This window comes from Meles meles, chromosome Y (genome assembly GCF_922984935.1).
Source record: "Meles meles chromosome Y, mMelMel3.1 paternal haplotype, whole genome shotgun sequence".
NCBI classification, from domain to species: Eukaryota; Metazoa; Chordata; class Mammalia; order Carnivora; family Mustelidae; genus Meles; species Meles meles.
The window spans coordinates 27,691,616-27,711,405 of record NC_060088.1 but is presented as its reverse complement, the minus strand read 5'-3'; positions in this window follow the sequence as shown (position 1 = coordinate 27,711,405).

The following is a 19,790-nucleotide window of genomic DNA, read 5'->3' as shown; positions in this document are numbered from 1 at the left end:
ATGCCTTCTTGCTTATGGCTCCATAAGAGTCCACAGAGCATTTGGAGGACAGGGAGATGGTAGAAGTGCCTGGGATCTCCAGGCTTGTCTTCATCCATCAGCACAACCAGAAGATGACCACATCAATGTAAACATGGCTTAAATGGACCTGACCCTAGAAATCACACTCCACAACAAAAGAGAGAAGAAGTCACGAAACCATGGTAGAAGGATGTAGACAGGGCTTATGGGAGAATTGGACGGTTGGTGCTTCAGAGGGCAGGGATCCATGGCAAAGACAAAGGCCAAGGGGAGTCGAGCACACTTATAACCCATAATTTGAATGTTCACCCATAGCTCTTGGTGGAGAAAAGGAGAGTGTCTGAATAACATGAGTACTTGCAACCCAAGGGTCTTGAGACCACGCATTCCACATCAGCATGATTGCAGACATAGACTCCAGAACTTCAGAACACTGTGTATCTCCTGGAGTGGACACCAGCCATTATCTAGGTGCAGACAGCCTGGAAACCATGATCAGAGATAATACCTGTTGACACCGTGGTAGGATTATTATTTCTTTGTGTGCATTGGTGATTGGCAGTGTTGGTGGAGGTGCCTCGATGGGCCCCAAAGGACTGGGGCCCTAAAACCATCAGCATCAAGACTGAGAAGTGGCCATAGCCAGGACGGTGAGGACATTAGCTGCCCAACCTGCAATCACGGAATCCCAAACTTGGAACACTGTTGGGACTGCCTTCTTCAGGACAGGTTGCTTAGTCACAGCAAAATAGAAAATCCTGCAGTGGACTAGAAGAAAGCCCTGCCCACATCATCTCCCTGGCCACAGAATTCAGCCGGACTTAAGTTTTGTGGAGTTGGTTGAAAGTCAAGTTTAACTGGCTCACCAGACATACGAAGCTTAACCTCACCATCTCTGGCCCAGACACCAAACCCTCTGAATGGAAGGCAAGGAGAGCGTCTGAGAGGACGAGCCCACAGGAGAGTGGACCACAACACAACCCCAGAGGGCATGTCACACACACACCTGAGACTCTCTCAAGTGCCACCTTTGGGCACTCCATGAGCTCTTCTTCCTAAAGTAATTATCTTCAGGGTAGATAACAGAAGGCGCGTTTTGAATACAGCGAAGACAGAGACCTTTTGTAGATTCATGTTGTATTCCTGAATCTTGCCTGACACTCTTTTCAGATGGATTACCATGGGGATTGTTTCTCTTCCAACATGCTCCGTGCTTGCTCCTGTGAGCTCCAAAGAGATGAGTCCATACTGAGCCTAAGCTTCTAGGGTGTAGGGACCGTTTTTAATGTTTTTCAGCTGGCAAAATTGGGAGGCATTTATGGCACGATTTCTGGAGATGCAAGAAGAACTCGTGTCCACACTGTTGAAGACTCTAGACAGGTCTTTTGTATGGTTCCGCGTGTTAACCCTGAGCTTTCCTCAGTGGGCTGGTGGCGCTTTTCCTGGTCAGAAGTATTGTGATGGTAAGGACCATGAACATGTGTATGGCGTGGAGTTCCCCGTGTGAGGCTGCTTGTACTCCTGACACTTTCTTGACCTTACATGTGTAAGATGGAATTGTAGATTCTTGCCCCTCTCAGGAGTCCAGAGGGGTGGTGCTGACAGTCCCGGCCAAATACTACAAATTCGGCCATGGAGAATTTGACCCCAAATCGCTTCACACATTGTCTTGGGGAAATACCCAGGCGGCTCAGCGGATTGGAATGATTTTGATACTCCTGGCTAACCCAGAACTACTCCAGCAAGGTGAAGTGATGAAGCATGCTTTGGTGAGGAGTGGTTGCTAGGACATCAGAACTTTGTGACGTCACAGAAGCTGACTTCACTGAAGCAGCAATCCCATTCTCATGACATAGGTGTCCTATGCCTTTAAGGAGAAAGGCCTGGCAAGGAACAGGAAAGCGCCTGTTTAGCCTGATCATGAACTCAGGTGGTCTTTGTGTTTCTTTCTCACTTCCACTTTCTAAACAAAGATAAAAGTAAAGGATGCTCTGTATACCACTCTTTAGACCCATATTTCCTCAGAGAGAGCAAGGTGTTCCTATTTCCACTGCAATTTCTAGAGATCTCAATCAACAGCGTGGCCTCTTTGCTACCATTAGGTCTCTGGGATTTTTGATATTCTTGGGTGGGAGGGTCCATTCTTAGCTTCTGTTCCCTATGGTTTCTCAGGTGTAAGGTCTGCCTTGATGCTTGGTCAGATTTGAAGTTGAGGGAAGAAAGAAGGGGAGTGAAGTTACAATTCCACGAAAATTGCCAGGGCAGGGATGCGTTGTGCTATCCGTGTGCTTATCTGCTAGTGTCCTGAAACAGCAATCCTAAGGGATGAAGGCTCTCTCTACTTTACATTACCTTAAACACCATTGCCAAGGCTTCATGGAGCATGAAATTCCGCATGAGAGCTACCCCTAAAGAAATAGCCCTAGTCAGCACTCCTTGTCCTCATTACTTAACGCTACATGCCATAGTCATGGGGAGAGAAATGTTGAACAACTCTCTTTAGTCCGAAGATAATGAATGGCCAACATCGATTTGTTGCCATGCCCAATCTAGCATCACTGGGGAAGGAGCCGAGGTACCCATTTAAGGGCTAGTGGATAAAGATGAATATGAAGATGATGATAAAGATGATTTCCAAATGAAAATGCAAGCAGACCAAGTGAAATATCCTATGTCTTTACTCATATATGGTCCCTGAAAAATACCATGGGCATAAGTAGTAGTAAGGAAAAATGGAAGGAGAAGTCAGACAGGGAGACGCACCAGGACAGATTCAGGATTTTGGGGCCCAAGCTCTGAGTTACAGGATGATAAGAAATGCCATAAAAAGGGAACTTGTTAATGGGTATGGAGGCAGTGTGGCATTATATGATTATGAGTCCTTGGTGGTATATGCAATTAAATAATCAGGGAGCACTATGTCAAAAACGTAGGATGGATTAAAGGCTGGCTTGCCGAATATAAGAAAATGTAGTGAATAGTAAGCAAACAGGTCGTTTCATGTAGAGATGAAGAAAGAAATAGAAGAGAAATGAATTCTAGTTTTATTATCTTACTGATTAAAGTTGTATGCCATTGGTTTCCTATAAGGTCCTTATGTGAATTGGGTCTTGGGACATTGTAAATTACAGTCTTCTTTCCTCCTGTATTTTGGGAATAGATGAGAAAAGCCGACATGACCATTAAATGTCTCGAATTGTGGACCAGGGAATTGATTTGATCCTGGCTTTCTGTGTGTTGGGAGATGTTTGAGGACTGCTTCAAAACCTCAAAAGCTGCTTCAAAAATCATTACCTGAGAGATCAGATATGTATGACTCATGATGTGTTCATGGAAATGGGTAGGTGTCTTGGAATTTATCCTTTTTTTTTCTGGTACTGGATTGGCTGGCATACATATGTGGAGTGGCTTTTTAGGTAAGGATGTTAATTAATTACTTAATTATTTAATTAATTCTTGATAGGTAAGGAGTTAACTTATCCAGTTTGGACGGTTTGTTATTTTGATTCTCTAAGCTTTTGTTTTTTATGGTATTTTCTCTGAATTTTGCTTCCATGAGTGCTATCAATCACTTGCTCACTAACTTGTGTGGGACCTTTTTAAGTGTGTGTGTGTGTGTGTGTGTGTGTGTGTGTGTGTGTGTGTGTTTCAGAGAACTCTAAAAATAATATTTTAAGAGATATGAAGCTACTCTATTCCAGATCACAATTCACCTTCAAACAGAGGGGAAACTCACGTTACACCCCATTCGACCACAATTCCTGCATTGAATGCCCATTTGATCCACTTTTAGAAGGGCAGATTCTGACTAGCCTGCCTTGAACAAACACCAAATTTTGTGTGCCTGGTTAGAGTCTCATTGCCTGTCCCTTTTTCTTGCTTTTTCCCATGTTTCTTTACTTCCATGAGTGAGTGAAATCGTATGGTATTTGTCTTTCTGTGACTCACAGATATGACACAGCCCAATGCTCTCTACATTTCTGACACATGTCACAAGGAACAGGGAAGCCTTCTTGCTTATGTCTCTATAACAGTCTGCAGTGGATCTGGAAGACAGAGAGACAGTAGATGTGTCTGCGAGCTCAGGCTTGTCTTCAGCCATCAGCACACCCAGAAGATGACCACATCGATGTAAACATGGCATAAATTGAATTGAAGCCTAGATATCACCCTCCAGAGCGAAAGAGAGAAGAATTCACAGAGACCATAGGAGAAGGGTTTAGACGGGGCTTATAGGAGATTTGGATGGTTGGTGCTTCAGAGGGCAGGGAGCCAAAGAAAAAGACAAAGGACCAGGGGAGAGGAGCACACTTAGAATCCACAATTTGTATGTTGAACCAGAGCCGTTGGCGGAGAAAAAGAGAGTGTCTGAAGGACACGAATTTTTATAACCCAAGGGTCTTGAGGCTCAGGGATTCAGATCAGCATGCTTTGCAGACATAGATTCCAGAGAACACTCTGTATCTCCTGGAGAGGACCCCAGCAAGCAACCAGGTGCAGACAGCTTGGAAACCATGATGAAAGACAATACCTGTTGACACCTTACCAAGGTGTCGAATGGGCGCATTCGAGATGGGCAGTGTTGGTGGAGATGCCTCAATGGGTGCCAAAGATACTTGGGCTCTATGACCGCCAGCATCAAGACTGAGAAGTGGCTACAGGCAGGACGGTGAGGACATTAGCTGCACAACCTGCAGTCACGGATTCAGAAACCTGGAATGCTGTTGGGACTGCCTTCTTCAGCCCACGTTGCTTAGTACCAGAAGAACAGAAAATCCTTCAGGGGACTAGAAGAATGCCCTGTTCACATCCTCTCAACTGGCCACAGAATAGAGCAGGCCTTAAGTGTTGTGGAATGGGTTGAAAGTCTCGTTTCACAGGCACACCATATTTGTCCCAGACACCAAACACTCTGAATGGAAGGCAAGGAGAGCTTCTGCAGAGGATGAGCCCACAGGAGAGTTAACAGCCCCAGCACAACCGCAGAGTGCATGTCACAAACACCTGAGACTCTCTCAAGTGCCAGACAATGGGCACTCCATGAGCTCTTGTTCCTAAAGAAATTATCTTCAGGGTAGATATCAGAATGCACATTTCGAATACAGAGAAGACAGAGACCTTTTGTAGATTCATGTTGTATTCCTGAAACTGGCCCGAAAGCCTTTTCTGATGGCTTCACATGGGGATTTGTTCTCTTCCAACATGCTCTGTGCTTGTTCCTGTGAGCTCCAAACAGATGAGTCCATCCTGGGCCTAAGCTTCTAGGGTTTAATGTTTGGTCACCTGGGAAAATTGAGAGGCATTTACGGCACGATTTCTGGAGATGCAAGAAGAATTCATGTCCTCACTGATGAAGACTCCAGACATATCTTGGTATGGTTGTGGGTGTTAACTCGGAGCTTTTCTCGGAGGGCAGGGGGCGCTTATCCTGGTCAGAAACATCCTGATAGGGTGTGAGGACCATGAACGTGTGTATGGCGTGGAGTTCCACGTGTGAGGCTGCTTGTACTCCTGAGTCTTCTTGACCTTGCATAGGTAGTTGGAATTGTGGATTCTTGCCCTTCTCAGGAGTCTAGAGGTGTGGTGGTTACAGACACGTCCAAACACCACAAATTTGGCTAGGGAGAAGGTGACGCCAAATTACTTTACAAACTGTCTTGTTGAAATACCCAGGCAGCTCTAGAGGTTTGGAATGATTTTTATATACACCAATCTTCACTGCCAGGTGAAATGATGAGGCATAGTTTGGTGAGGAGTGGTTTCTAGGACCTCAGAGCTTTGTGACGTCACAGAAGCTGACTAAACTGAAGCAGCAATCCAATTCTCAAGACATTTGAGTCCTATGGCTTTAAGTAGGAAGACCTGGGAAGGAACAAGAAAAGCCATGTAGACTGATCATGATGTCACGTGTACTTTTCTGTTTCTTTCCCACTTCCACTTTCTATACAAAGAGAAAGGAAAACGATGTTCTGTATGCCATTCTTTAGACCAACATTTCTCCAGAGAGATCAAGGTCTTCCTATTTCCACTCCAATTTCTAGATCTCAATCAACAGCGAGGCCTCCTGGCTAACATTAGGACTGTGGGAGGTTCGATATCGTTGGGTGAGAGGGTCCATTCTTAGCTTCTGTTCCGTATGGTTTCTCGGGTGTTAGGTCTGCCTTTGGTGCTTGCTCAGCATGGAAGGTGAGGGTAGTAAAAAGGGAAGGAAAGTCATAATTCAAGGAAAATTGCCAAGGCAGGGATGCGTTGTGCTGTACATGTCCTTATCTGCTAGTGTCCTGAATCACCAGTCCCAAGGGAGAAGGTTCTGTCTGCCTGACATTACCTTAAACACGATTGAAAAGGCTTCATGGATAGTGAAATTCTGCATGATCGCTACCCCTAACAAAAGAGCCCTGTTCAGCACTCCTTGTCCTCATTATTTAAGACTACATGCCACAGTCATGGGGACAGCCATTTTGAGCAACTCTCTTATTCAGATGAAAATAAACGGCCAACGATGATGGCCTGCCATGCCCACACTAGTATCACTGTGGAAGGAGCCGAGGTACCCTTTTAACAGCTAGTGGAAAAGATGATTTGAAGATGATGATAAAGAAGATGATTTCCAAATGAAAATGCGAGCAGTCCAAGGGAAATATCCTATGGCTTCACTCATATGTGGTCCATGAGGAATACCATGGACATGAGGAATAGTAAGGGAAAACGGAAGAAGAAGGAGTCAGACAGGGAGACGCACCAGGAGAGACTGAGGACTTTGGGGACCAAGCTGAGGGTTACAAGAAGATAAGAAATAACATAAAGAGGGAACTGGTTGATGGGTATGGAGTTGGTGTGGCATTATATGAGGATGAGCACTTGGTGGTATATGCAATTAAAGAATCAGGGAACACGAAGTCAGAAAAAGGTAGGATGGCTGAAAGGCTGGCTTGCCGAATTTAAGAAAATATAATGAATAGAAAGCGGAACAGGTCGTTTCACGTGGAGATGAAGAAAGAAAGAGAAGAGAAATGAATTCTAGCTTTATTATCTTACTGATAAAAATTGTGTGCAATTGGTTTCCTATAAGTTCCTTTTGTGAATTGGGTCTTTGGACATTGTAAATTAAAGTATTCCCTCTTCCTACATTTATGAATAGATGAGAAAAGCTGACATTACCATTAAATGTCTTGATTTGTGGACCAGGGAATTGATTAGAACCTGTCTTTCTGGTTTTTTTTGGGAGATGTTTGAGGAGTGCTTTTAAAGCCTCAAGAGCTGATTCAAAAGTCATTACCTGAGGGGAACCTGGGTGGCTCAGTGGGATAAGCCTTTGCTTTCAGCTCAGGTCATGATCTCAGGGTCCTTGGATTGAGCCCCACATCAGGTTCTCTGCTCAGCGGGGAGCCTGCTTCCTCCTCTCGCTCTGCCTGCCTCTCTGCTTACTTGTGATCTCTCTCTGTCAAATAAATAAATCTTTAAAAAAAAAGGCATTACCTGAGACGTCACATATGTATGACTCATGATCTTGTCATGGTAGTGCGTATGTATCTTGAAATTTATTGTTATCTCTCCGGTATTGGATTCCCTGGCACACTTTTTGGAGGGATCTTTTAGGTAAGGTTGTTTAATTAACTAAGTAAGTAATTACCTAATTAATTCTTCATAGGTATGGAGTTAACTTATCCAGTTTGAACACTTTGTTACTTTGATTCTCTAATCTATTTTATTTTATGGAATATTCTCTGAATTTTGCTTCCATGAGTGCTATTCCTCAATTGCGCCCTAAATTCTGTGGGACACTTCTAAGAGTGTGTGTGTGTGTGTATGTCTGTGTGTGTGTGTGTGTGTTTCACAAAACGCTAAAAATGATATTCTAGGAAATATGAAGCTGCTCTTTTCCAGATCACAATTCACCGTCCAACAGAGTGGAAACTCATGTTACATCCCGTTTGGCCACATTTCCTGCATTGAATGTACCATTTGTTCCACTTTTAGAATGGCCGTTTCTGACTAGCCTGCCAGCAACAAACACCAAATTTTGTGTGCCTAGTTAGAGTCTCATTGCCTGTCCCTTTTTCTTGCTTTTTCACATGTTTCTTTACTTTCATGAGTGAGAGAAATCGTATGGTAGTTGTCTTTCTGTGACTGACCGATATGACACAGCCCAGTGCTCTCTCCTTTTCTGCCACATGTCACAAGGAGCAAGAATGCCTTTTGCTTATGGCTCCATAAGGGTCCGCAGTGCATTTGGAGGACAGGGAGAGGGTAGAAGTTTCTGGGAGCTCCTGGCTTGTCTTCAGCCATCAGCACAACCAGAAGATGACCACATCAATGGAAACATGGCATAAATGGCCCTGAAGCCTAGAAATCACACTTCACAGCGAAAGAGAGAAGAAGTCACAGAGACCATGGGAGAAGGGTGTATATAGGGCTTATAGGAGAATTGGATGCTAGGTGCTTCAGAGAGGAGGGAGCCATGGACAAAGACAAAGGCCCAGGGGAGAGGAGCACACTTAGAACCCACAATTTGCATGTTGACCCATAGCTGTTTGAGAAGAAAAGGAGAGTGTCTGAATGACACGAATTCTTGAACCCAAGGGTCTTGAGGTCCGGGGATCCCAGCTCAGCATGCTTTCCAGATATAGATTCCAGAGAACAGTGTGTATCTCCTACAGAGGACACCAGCAAGGAACCAGGTGGAGACAGCCTAGAAACCATGATAAGAGACAATACCAGTTAACACTGTGGTAAGATTAGTATTTCATTGTGTGCATTTGTGATCGGCAGTGTTGGTGGAGATGGCTCGATGGGCACCAAAGATATTTGGGCTCTACATCCGCCAGCATCAGGACTCAGATGTGGCCACAGGCAGGACGGTGAGCACATTAGCTGCCCAACATGCAATCACGGATTCCCAAACATGGAACACTCTTGGGACTGCCTTCTTCAGGCCACGTTGCTTAGTCCCAGGAGAACAGGAAATCCTGCAGGGGACTAGAAGAAAGCCCTGCACACATCTTCTCACCTGGCCACAGTATTCAGCAGGTCTTTATTTTCTTTAAGAGTAGGTGGAAAGTCAGATTTCATGGGCGTACCATACCCACGAAGCTTAAACTCACCATATTTGGCCCAGACACCAAACACTCTGAATGGAAGGCAAGGAGAGCTTCTGCAGAGGACGAGCCCACAGCAGAGTGGAGAGCCACAACACAACCCCAGAGGGCATGTCACACACACCTGAGACTCTCTCAAGTGCCAGCCCTTGGGCACTCCATGAGTTCTTCTTCCTAAAGAATTTATCTCCAGAGTAGAATACAGAATGTGTGTTTCAAATACAGCGAAAACAGAGACCTTTTGTAGATTCATGTTGTATTCCTGACACTGGCCCGGAAGCCTTTTCCAATGGCTTCCCATGGGGATTTGTTCTCTTCCAACATGCTCCGTGATTGCTCCTGGAGCTCCAAATAGAAGAGTCTGTCCTGGGCCTAAACTTCTAGGGTGTAGGGTCTGCCTTAAATGTCAGCTGGAAAAATTGGGAGGCATTTATGGCACGATTTCTGGAGATGCAAGAAGAACTCTTGTCCTCATTGTTGAAGCCTCCAGACAGGGCAATGGCATGGTTGCAGGTGTTAACTCTGAGCTTTCCTCGGAGGTCGTGGGGCGCTTTCCTGGTCAGAAGCATCGGATAGGGTGTGAGGATCATGAACATGTGTATGGCATTGAGTTCCCTGCGTGAGGCTGCTTGTACACCTAACTCTTTTTGTCCTTACGTGGGTAAGATGGAATTCTGGACTCTTGCCCTTCTCAGGAGTCCAGAGTTGTGGTTGTGACAGTCCCGGCCAAAGACTACAAATTCGGCCATGGAGAAGGTGACCCCAAATCGCATCACAAAGAGTGTTGTTGAAATACCCTGGCAGCTCCAGCGGTTTGCACTGATATTTATACTCCTGCCTGACGCAGATTACTCCAACCAGGTGACATGATGAGGCGTGGTTTGGTGGGGATTGGTTGCTAGGACCTCAGAACATTATGACGTCACAGAATCTGAGTTCACTGAAGCAGCAATCCCATTCTCACGACACATGAGTCCTATGGCTTTAAGTAGAAAAACCTGGGAAGGAACAAGAAAGAGCCCTGTTAGCCTGATCATGAACTCAGGTGGCCCTTTCTGTTTCTTTCCCACTTCCACTTTCTATGCAAGAGAAAAGAAAATGATACTCTGTATACCATTCTTTAGACCAACATTTCTCCAGAGAGTGTAAGCTGTTCCTATTTCCGCTGCAATTTCTAGAGATCTTAATCAACAGCGAGGCCTCTTGGCTACCATAAGGACTCTAGGGGGTTTGATGTCTCTGGGTGAGAGCGTCCGTTCCTAGCTTCTGTTCCCTATGGTTTCTCGGGTGTATGGTCACCTTTTAGCGCTTGGTCAGCTAGGAAGTTGAGGGAAGCTAGAAGGGAAGGAAAGTCACAATTCCAGGAAAATGGCCAAGGCAGGGATGCATTGTGCTGTCTGGGTCCATATCTGCTAGTGTCCTGAAACACCAGTCCTAAGGGATGAAGGCTCTGTATACCTGACATTACCTTAAGCAGCATTGCAAAGGCTTCATGGAGAGTGAAAACCTGCATGATGGCTACCCCTAAAGAAAGTGCCCTGGTCAACAACCCTTGTCATCATTAGTTAATGCTACATGCCATAGTCATGGGGAGAGGCATGTTGAGCAACTCTCTTTATTAGATGAAAATGAACGGACAACATCTATAGCCTACCATGCCCACTCTATCATAAATGTGGAAGAAACCATGATACACTTTTAAGGGCTAGTGGATAAATATGATTATGAAGATGATGATAAGGAAGATTTCCAAATGCAAATGCAAGCAGACCAAGGGAAATATCCCATGGCTTCACTCCTATGTGCCCCATGAGGAATACCATGGACATGAGTAGTAGTAAGGGAAAATGGAAGGAAATGTAGTCAGACAGGGAGACGCACGAGGAGAGACTCGGACTTGGCGACCAAGCTGAGGGTTACAGGAGGATAAGACCTGCCATAAAGAGGTAACAGGTTAATGGGTATGGAGGTGGTGTGGCATTATATGAGGATGAACACTGGGTGGTATATGCAGTTAAAGACTCAGGGAACACTATGTCACAAAACGTAGGATGGATGAAAGCCTGGCTTGCCCAATATAAGAAAAAAGAGTGAATAGAAACCAAAACAGGTCGTTTCACGTGGAGATGAAGAAAGAATGAGAAGAGAAATGAATTCTTTTTTATTACCTTACTGATTAAAATTATATGCAATTGGTTTCCTATAAAGTCTTTATGTGAATTTGGTCTTTGGACTTTGTACATTAGAGTCTTCCCTCTCCCTATATTTTGGGAATAGATGAGAGAAGCCGACATTACCAATAAATGTCTCGAATTGTGGAACAGGGAATTGATTTGAACCTGGCTTTCTGTGTGTTGGGATATGTTTGAGGACTGCTTCAAAAGCCACAAAAGTTGCTTCAAAAGTCATTACCTGAGAGCTCAGATATGTATGACTCATGATCTTGTCATGGTAGTGTGTATGTGTCTTGGAATTTATCCTTTTCTCTCCAGTACTGGATTTGCTGTGAGATATGTGTAGGGGTCTTTTAGGTAAGGTAGTTTAATTAATTAATTAATTGATTAATTAATTAATTAATTCTTGATAGGTAAGGAGTTAACTTATCTAGTTTGGACGGTTTTTTATTTTGATTCTCTTAGTTTTTGTTTTTTTATGGTATTTTCTCTGAATGTTGCTTCCATGTGTGCTATTCCCCACACGCTCCATAACTTCCGTGGGACTATTTAAAGTGTGTGTGTGTGTGTGTGTGTGTGTGTGTGTGTGTGTGTTTCACATAATGCGGAAAATGATATTTTAAGAGATATAAAGCTCTTTGAAGATATGAATCTTTGAATTGAAGATCACAATTCACCTTCAAATACATGGGAAACTCACGTTACATCCCGTTCTGCCACATTTCCTACTTTGAATGTACCACTTGATCCACTCTTAGAAACGCAGATTCTGACAAGCCTGCCTAGAACAAACACCTAATTTTCTGTGCCTTGTTCGAGTCTATTGCCTGTCCCTTTTTCTTGCTTTTTCACATGTATCTTTCCTTCTCTGAATGAGTGAAATCGTATGGTAATTGACTTTCTGTGACTGACAGATATGACACAGCCCAATGCTCTCTCCCTTTTTGCCACATGTCACAAGTAGCAAGAATGCATTCTTCCTTATGGTTCTATAAGAGTTCGCAGTGCATTTGGAGCACAGGGAGATGGAAGAAATTCTGGGAGCTCCAGGCCTGTCTTCAGACATCAACACAATCAGAGGACGACCACATCAATGTAAAAATTGCATAAATGGATATGAGGCATAGAAATCACACTCCACAGTGAAAGAGAGAAGAAGTAACTGAGACCATGGGAGAAGGGTGTAGACAGGGCTTATGGGAGAATTGGGCGTTTGTTGCTTCAGAGGGCAGGGAGCCATGGCCAAAGACAAAGGCCCAAGGGAGAGAAGCACACTTAGAACTCACAATTTGAAGGTTGACCCATTGTATTTGGCGGAAAAAAGAAGAGTGTCTGAATAAAATGAGTACTTGCAACCCAAGGGTCTTGAGGCCCAGGTATTCCATACCAGCACGCTTTGCAGACATAGAATCCAGAGAACATTCTGTATCTCCTGGAGAGGATACCAGCAAGCAACCAGGTGCAGACGGACAGGAAACCATGATCAGAGACAATACCTGTTGACTCCGTGGTAAGATTATTATTTCTTTGTGTGCATTCGTGATGGGCAGTGTTAGTGGAGATGCCTCTATGGGCACCAAAGATACTTGGACTCTACAACCGCCAGCATCAAGACTGAGATGTGGTCACAGGCAGGACGATGAGGATATTAGCTGCCCAACTTGGAATCACGGATTCCCAAACCTGGAACGTGGTTGGGACTGCCTTCTTCAGGCCACGTTGCTTAGTACCAGGAGAAAAGAAAATGCTGCAGGGGACTAGAATAAAGCCCTGCTCACATCCTCTCACTTGGGCACAGAATTCAGCAGGCCTTAAGTTTTGTGGAGAGGGTTGAAAGTCACGTTTTACAGGCACACCATGTTTGGCCCAGACACCAAACCCTCTGAATGGAAGGCAAGGAGAGCCTCTCAGAGGACAAGTCCACAGGAGAATGGACAGCCACAACACAACCCTAGAGGGCATGTTAAACACACCTGAGACCCTCTCAATTCTCAGCCTTTGGGCACTCCAGGAGCTCTTCTTCCTAAAGAATTTATCTGCAGAATAGATAACAGAATGCACGTATCGAATACAGAGAAGACAGAGTCTTTAGTAGATTCACGTTACATTCCTGAAACTGGCCCAAAAGCCTTTTCTGATGGCTTCAGATGGGGATTGCTTCTCTTCCAACATACACCATGCTTGCTCTTGTGAGCTCCAAACAGATGAGTCCATGCTGGGCCTAGCTTCTAGGGTGTAGTCTCTGCCTTTCATGTTTGGTCAGCTGGGAAAATTGGGGGCATTTATGGCACGATTTCTGGAGATGCAAGAAGAACTAGTGTCCTCACTGTTGAAGACTATAGACAGGTCTTTGGTATGGTTGCGGGTGTTAACTCTGAGTCCTCTGAGTGAGGACTATGAACATGTTTATGGCGTGGAGTTCCGTGTGAGGCTGTTTGTACTCCTGACTCTTTCTTGACCTTACGTGTGTAAGTTGGAATTGTGGATTCTTGCCCTTCTCAGGAGTCCAGAGGGGTTGTGGTGACACACATGGCCAAAGACTACAAATTCGGCCATGGAGAAGGTGACCCCAAATCGCTTCACACACTGTCTTGGGGAAATACCCAGGCAGCTCCAGCGGATTGTAGTGATTTTGAGACTCCTGGCTGAACCAGAATTACTGCAGACAGGTGAAGTGATGAGGCATGGATTGGTGAGGATTGTTTTATACGACCTTAGAGCTTTGTGATGTCACAGAAGCTGACTTCACTGAAGCAGCAATCCCATTCTCATGACATAGGAGTCCTATGGCTTTAAGTAGAAAGGCCTGGGAATGAAGAGGAAAGAGCCCTGTTAGCCTGATCATGAACTCAGGTGGTCTTTTCTGTTTCTTTACCACTTCCCCTTTCTGTACAAAGAGAAAAGAAAACGATGTTCTGTCTACGATACGACCAACATTTCTCCAGGGAGAGCAAGATGTTCCTATTTCCACTGCAATTTCTAGAGACCTCAATCAACAGCGAGGCCTCTTGGCTACTATTAGGTCTCTGGGAGGTTTGATATCCTTGGGTGTGAGAGTCCATTCTTAGCTTCTGTTCCCTATGGTACCGGGGTGTAAGGTCTGCCTTTGGTGCTTTGTCAGCTTGTAAGGTGAGGGATGGAAGGAGGGAAGGAAAGTCACAATTCCAGGAAATTTGCCAGGGCAGGGATGGTTTGTGCTGTCCGTGCCCTTATCTGCTAGTGTCCTGAAACACCAGTCCTAAGGGATGAAGCTCTGTCTACCTGATATTACCTTAAACACAGTTGCAAAGGATTCATGGAGAGTGAAATGCTGCATGATAGCTACCCCTGAAGAAAGGGCCGTGGTTAGCATTCGTTGTCCTCATTAGTAAAGGCTACATGCCATAGTCATAGGGAGAGCCATGTAGCTACTCTCTTTATTCAGATGAAAATGAACGGCCAACATCGATGGCCTGCCATGCCCACTCTAGCGTCACTGTGGAAGGTGCTGAGATACTCTTTTAAGGGCTATTGGATAAAGATGATTAGGAAGATGATGATAAAGAAGATGATTTCTAAATGAAAATGCAAGCCGCCCAAGGGAAATATCCTATGGATTCACTCCTATGTGGCCAATGAGGAATACCATGGACATGAGTAGTAGTAAGGGAAAACGGAAGGAGAAGAAGTCAGACAGGGAGACGCACCAGCAGAGTCTCAGGACTTTGGGGAACAAGGTGAGGGTTACAGGAGGATAAGACCTGCCATAAATAGGGAACTGTTTAATGGGTATGGAGTTGGTGTGGAATTATATGAGGATGAGCACTTGGTGGTATATGCAATTAAAGAATCAGGGAACACGATGTCAAAAAACGTAGGATGGATGAAAGGCTGGCTTGCTGAATATGAGAAAAAATAGTGAATAGAAAGCAAAACGGGCCGTTTCACATATAGGTGAAGAAAGAAACAGAAGATAAATGAATTCTAGTTTTATTATCTTACTGATTAAAATTGTATGCAATTGGTTTCCTATAAAGGCCTTATCTGAATGGGATCTTTGGACATTGGAAAATAGAGTCTTCCCAATACCTATATTTTGGGAATAGATGAAAAAAGCTGAAATTACCATTAAATGTCTCGAACTGTGGACCAGGGAATTGATTTGAACCTGGCTTTCTGTGTGTTGGGAGATGTTTGAGGACTGCTTCAAAAGCCTCAAAAGCTGTGTCAAAAGTATTTACATGAGACATCCGAGATGTAGGACTCATGATCTTGTCATGGTACTGCGTATGTGTGTTGGAATTTATCCTTTCCTCTCTGGTTTTGGATATGATGACAGACTTCTGTGGAGGGGTATCTTAGGTAAGGCTGTTTAATTTATTAAATAATTAATAAATTAACTAACTATTTGTTGTTAAGGAGTTAAATTATCCAGTCTAAATGGTATATTACTTTGATTCTGAAAGATTTTGTTTTTTAAGGTATTTTCTCTAAGTTTTGCCTCCATGAGTTCTATTCATCACTTGCTCCATAACTTCTGTGGGACTCTTTTAAGTGTGTGTGTGTGTGTGTGTGTGTGTGTGTCTGTGTGTCTGTGTGTGTCTGTGTTGCACCAAACGCTAAAAATGATATTTTAAGCGATATGAAGCTGCTCTATTCCAGATCACCATTCACCTACAAACACAGTGGAAACTCACGTTACATCCCGTTCGGCCCCATTTCCTGCATTGAAGGTCTCATATTATCCACTTTAGAAATGCAGATTCTGACTAGCCTGTCTGGCACAAACACCAAATTTTGTGTGCCTTGTTGGAGTTTCATGGCCTGTCCCTTTTTCTTGCTTTTTCACATGTTTTTTTACTCCCCTGTGTGAGTAAAATCGTATGGTAGTTGTCTTTCCCTGACTGACAGATATTGCACAGCCCAATCATCTCTCACTTTCTTCCACGTGTCACAAGGAGCAAATGAAAATGAATGGCCAAGGGGAGGAGTCAAGATGGCGGAGAAGTAGCAGCCTGAGACTACATCAGTTAGCAGGAGATCAGCTCGATAGCTTATCTAAACATTGCAAACACCTACAAATCCAACGGGAGAGCGAAGAGAAGAAGAACAGCAACTCTAGAAACAGAAAATCAACCACTTTCTGAAAGGTAGGACTGGCGGAGAAGTGAATCTAAAACGACGGGAAGATAGACCGCGGGGGAAGGGGCCGGCTCCCGGCAAGCGGCGGAGCAACGGAGCACAAAATCAGGACTTTAAAAAGTCTGTTCCACTGAGGGACATTGCTCCAGGGGCTAAACCGGGGTGAAGCCCATGCGGGGTCAGCGGGGCCCCAGGCCCCGCAGGGTCACAGAAGGATCGGGGGTGTCGGAGTGTCGCAGAGCTTGCAGGTATTAGAATGGAGAAGCTGGCTGCAGAGACAGAGCCGAGGACTGAGCTCTCAGCTCGGGGTTACCTTGAACTGGTCGCGGGCTGGGTGAGCTCGGAGCGCGGCTAGAGGCTGGGGATACGGGAGTGATTGGGTGCTGTCCTCTGGGGGTGCACTGAGGAGTGGGGCCCCAGGCTCTCGGCTCCTCCGGGCCGGAGACTGGGAGGCCGCCATTTTCATTCCCATCCTCCAGAACTCTACGGAAAGCGTTCAGGGAACAGAAGCTCCCAAAAGCGAACCCGAGCCGATTACTTAGTCCGGCCGCCGGTAAGGGCGGTGCAATCCCGCCTCGGGCAAAGACACTTGAGAGTCACTACAACAGGCCCCTCCCCCAGAAGATCAACAAAATATCCAGCCAGGACGAAGTTCATCTATCAAGGAGAAAGCAGATTCAATTCCTAAGACAGCAGAGCAATTCCAGAGGAGGAGAAAGCAAAGCACGGAACTCATGGCTTTCTCCCCATGATTCTTTAGTCTTGCGGCTACTTCAATTTTTTTTTTTTTCAATTTTTTTCCTTTTTTCAATTTTTTTTCTTTTTTCTTTTATCTTCTTCTGCTAAATTTTTAAAACTTTTACCCTTTTCTTTTTTAACATTTTTGACTAGTTCATCTAAATATATATATTTTTTCTTTCTTTTTTATATTTTTTATTTGTTTTATTTTTCAAATTTTTTTCTTTTTTCTTCTTTTTTTCTTTTTTTTTTCAGAACCTGTTTTTATCCCCTTTCTCCCCACCCCACAATTTGGGGTATCTTCTGATTTGGTTATACCGCATTTTTCCGGGGTCTTTGCCACCCTTTTAGTAGTTTATTTGCTCCTTCATATCCTCTTATCTGGACAAAATGACAAGGCAGAAAAAATCACCACAAACAAAAGAACAAGAGACAATACCGAAGGCTAGGGACCTAATCAACACAGACATTGGTAATATGTCAGATCAAGAGTTCAGAATGACGATTCTGAACATTCTAGCCGGGCTCGAAAAAGGCATGGAAGATATTAGAAAAACTCTCTCTGGAGATATTAAAGCCCTTTCTGGAGAAATTAAAGAACTAAAATCTAAACAAGTTGAAATCAAAAAAGCTATTAATGAGGTGCAATCAAAAATGGAGGCTCTCACTGCTAGGATAAATGAGGCAGAAAAAAGAATTAGTGATATAGAAGACCAAATAACAGAGAATAAGGAAGCCGAGCAAAAGAGGGACAAACAGTTACTGGACCATGAGGGGAGAATTCGAGAGATAAGTGACACCATAAGATGAAACAACATTAGAATAATTGGGATTCCAGAAGAAGAAGAAACAGAGAGGGGAGCAGAAGGTCTATTGGAGAGAATCATTGGAGAGAATTCCCCTAATATGGCAAAGGGAACAAGCATCAAAATCCAGGAGATGCAGAGAACCCCCCTCAAAGTCAACAAGAATAGGTCCACACCCCGTCACCTAATAGAAAAATTTACAAGTCTTAGTGACAAAGAGAAAATCCTGAAAGCAGCCCGAGAAAAGAAGTCTGTAACATACAATGGTAAAAATATTAGATTGGCGGCAGACTTATCCACAGAGACCTGGCAGGCCAGAAAGAGCTGGCATGTTATATTCAGAGCACTAAACGAGAAAAACATGCAGCCAAGAATACTCTATCCAGCTAGGCTATCATTGAAAATAGAAGGAGAGATCAAAAGCTTCCAGGACAAACAAAAACTGAAAGAATTTGCAAACACCAAACCAGCTCTACAGGAAATATTGAAAGGGGTCCAGTAAGCAAAGAGAGAGCCTAAAAGTAATAGATCAGAAAGGTACAGAGACAATATACAGTAACAGTCACCTTACAGGCTAATAATGGCACTAAATTCATATCTCGCAATAGTTACCCTGAATGTTAATGGGCTAAATGCCCCAATCAAAAGACAAAGGGTATCAGAATGGATAAAAAAACAAAACCCATCAGTATGTTGCCTACAAGAAACTCATTTTAGACGCGAAGACACCTCCAGATTTAAAGTGAGGGGGTGGAAAACAATTTACCATGCTAATGGGCATCAGAAGAAAGCTGGGGTGGCAATCCTTATATCAGATCAATTAGATTTTAAGCCAAAGAGTATAATAAGAGATGAGGAAGGACACTATATCCTACTCAAAGGGTCTGTCCAACAAGAAGATCTCACAATTTTAAATATCTATGCCCCTAACGTGGGAGCAGCCAACTATATCAACCAATTAATAACAAAATCAAAGAAACACATCAATAATAATACAATAATAGTAGGGGACTTTAACACTCCCCTCACTGAAATGGACAGATCATCCAAGCAAAAGATCAACAAAGAAATAAAGGCCTTAAATGACACACTGGACCAGATGGACATCACAGATATATTAAGAACATTTCATCCCAAAGCAACAGAATACACATTCTTCTCTTGTGCACATGGAACCTTCTCCAGAATAGATCACATCCTGGGTCACAAATCAGGTCTCAACCGGTATCAAAAGATTAGGATTATTCCCTGCATATTTTCAGACCACAATGCTCTGAAGCTACAACTCAATCACAAGAGGAAAGATGGAAAGAACCCAAATACGTGGAGACTAAACAGCATCCTTCTAAAGAATGAATGGGTCAACCAGGAAATTAAAGAAGAATTGAAAAAATTCATGGAAACAAATGATAATGAAAACACAACAGTTCAAAATCTGTGGGACACAGCAAAGGCAGTCCTGTGAGGAAAATATATAGCGGTACAAGCCTTTCTCAAGAAACAAGAAAGGTCTCAAGTACACAACCTAACCCTACACGTAAAGGAGCTGGAGAAAGAACAAGAAAGAAACCCTAAACCCAGCAGGAGAAGAGAAATCATAAAGATCAGAGCAGAAATCAATGAAATAGAAACCAAAAAAACAATAGAAAAAAGAAAAGAGAAAGGACCCAAATAAATAAAATCATGAATGAAAGAGGAGAGATCACAACTAACACCAAAGAAATACAGACAATAATAAGAACATACTATGAGCAACTCTACGCCAACAAATTGGACAATCTGGAAGAAATGGATGCATTCCTAGTGACATATAAACTACCACAACTGAACCA